We start from the raw sequence: 1,615 nt of genomic DNA, 5'->3' as shown, positions 1-1,615 counted from the left end.
TATCAAAGTAAACACATGCATGCATGTGTGCGTGTGCACACACATTACACACACACAAGTGCAGTTATGCAATGGTTTGTGCAGTTGCTATGTGCTCCAGTGTTCTCACCGGGCTATGTGTGAGTCGGCACATCCTTGACTTCCCGCACGCAGGGCAACAGGAGGCACTGGGAATTTCTCAAATGTTCACAAGAATGTCGAGAGGGAGTTCTGACTAATCACAATTCCTTGAACTTCTTGTGGGAAAATGAAGTTCCAATTTCCTTTTAGAGACAACAGTCTTTGAAAAAAGCTTGCCATGAGAGTTTTCATTTGTTTATGGCTCAGAGAACAGTAAGAGTGCACTTTTGTGGAAGACCCCAGCAAGGGAAAAATCCTGCCATGGGGACATCACAGCCTGAAGCACGGATTAGATCTGAATTCACCAGCTGGGCACCAGTGCCTGTGGTTCACCTGAGGTCAATGTCCTTGATATCCTTTTCTCTTAGGGACCCAGCCCTTGGTCTCCCGGCTGCCTCTACACTGCTTCTGTTCTCTCCTGCCCTGTAAGTATGTCCTGGGCAGAACCTCAAAAACCAAGTGTCCATGGGGGGGACATAGGGAGGGATGTGCAACACAGAGAAGACAAGTAGTGAGTCTACAGCATCTTACTACGCTGATGGACAGTGACTGTAGTGGGGTTTGTGGGAACTTGGTGAAGGGGGAGTCTAGTAACCATAATGTTCTTCATATAATTGTAGATTAATGATAATAAAATGAAAAAAAAACAAGTGTCCTGGGAGACAGTGGGATCTGCCGGCCATGTGGGTAGGCCAAGCAGCCACCCACCACCTCGTCCTGGCTGCTGAGTTCTCTGTTGCCTCCAGTGGATGTCTCTGTCCAGGGCAGAACCCTCTCTGGCTTCTGGCTTCCAGTCCCCACCAGCTGGGCTGACAATTAGCTTAAGTAAGGAGAAGGCAAAGAAAGAAGAGGGAAGAGGGAGGAAGGAAGGAAGGAAGGAAGGAAGGAAGGAAGGAAGGAAGGAAGGGAGGGAGGGAGGGAGGGAGGGAGGGAGGCCAACCCAGGCCAAGGTGCCCAGGTACCTCTCTTCAAGGGGGGAGAACTATGGTTGCAGCTGACCAGCCACAGGTGACTGACCCACAGGTGTAACTGAACGTGGGATTTTGAGACACGGAGGAGATGCCGTGGGGCTGATGGAGCCTGCAGTGTGGGGATCTGCCTGGCCAAGGCCCCCAGGTGGCTGCTCACTCCTTCCAGTGTGGCCATGCTGGCCTAGCCTGGGCTTTTAGTGCTTGTTACCAGGCCTTTATTTGTTTTGTTTTGTTTGCGTGTCATCCTTGCGCAGGGGCCATGCTAATCTTCTTTGTATCATTCCAATTTTAGTATATGTGCTGCCAAAGTGAGCACAGTTTTTTTAGGGAGCACAACAATAAAAAATTCTTTTGATGGTCTCAGCCCACACGAACTTCTCATTTCCCAAAATAGCCCAGATATGGAGTGGCCTTATTCCCTCAAATGGTTCCAGGCTAGCTCCCGCTGTCTTCGAGGGATGCAGAGGGAGGGTGAGCCCACTGGGCGCACGGACCTCTTTGCCCCCAGCCACTGTCGGCTCACT

General features: G+C 50.7%; 1 non-coding gene across 1 annotated transcript; it reads right to left on the bottom strand.

Annotated features, from left to right (window-relative positions):
• Nucleotides 1–1,300: 1,300 nt before the first annotated feature.
• LOC118910327 (U6 spliceosomal RNA) lies at nucleotides 1,301–1,407 on the bottom strand. The gene has a single exon (XR_005023909.1). It is a non-coding gene; the product is annotated as a U6 spliceosomal RNA (small nuclear RNA).
• Between the last annotated feature and the right edge of the window lie 208 nt (nucleotides 1,408–1,615).

Source organism: Manis pentadactyla, chromosome 11 (assembly GCF_030020395.1).
Source record: "Manis pentadactyla isolate mManPen7 chromosome 11, mManPen7.hap1, whole genome shotgun sequence".
NCBI classification, from domain to species: Eukaryota; Metazoa; Chordata; class Mammalia; order Pholidota; family Manidae; genus Manis; species Manis pentadactyla.
Note: the sequence above shows the minus strand (reverse complement) of the source record. Positions and strands in the feature narration are given on the sequence as shown.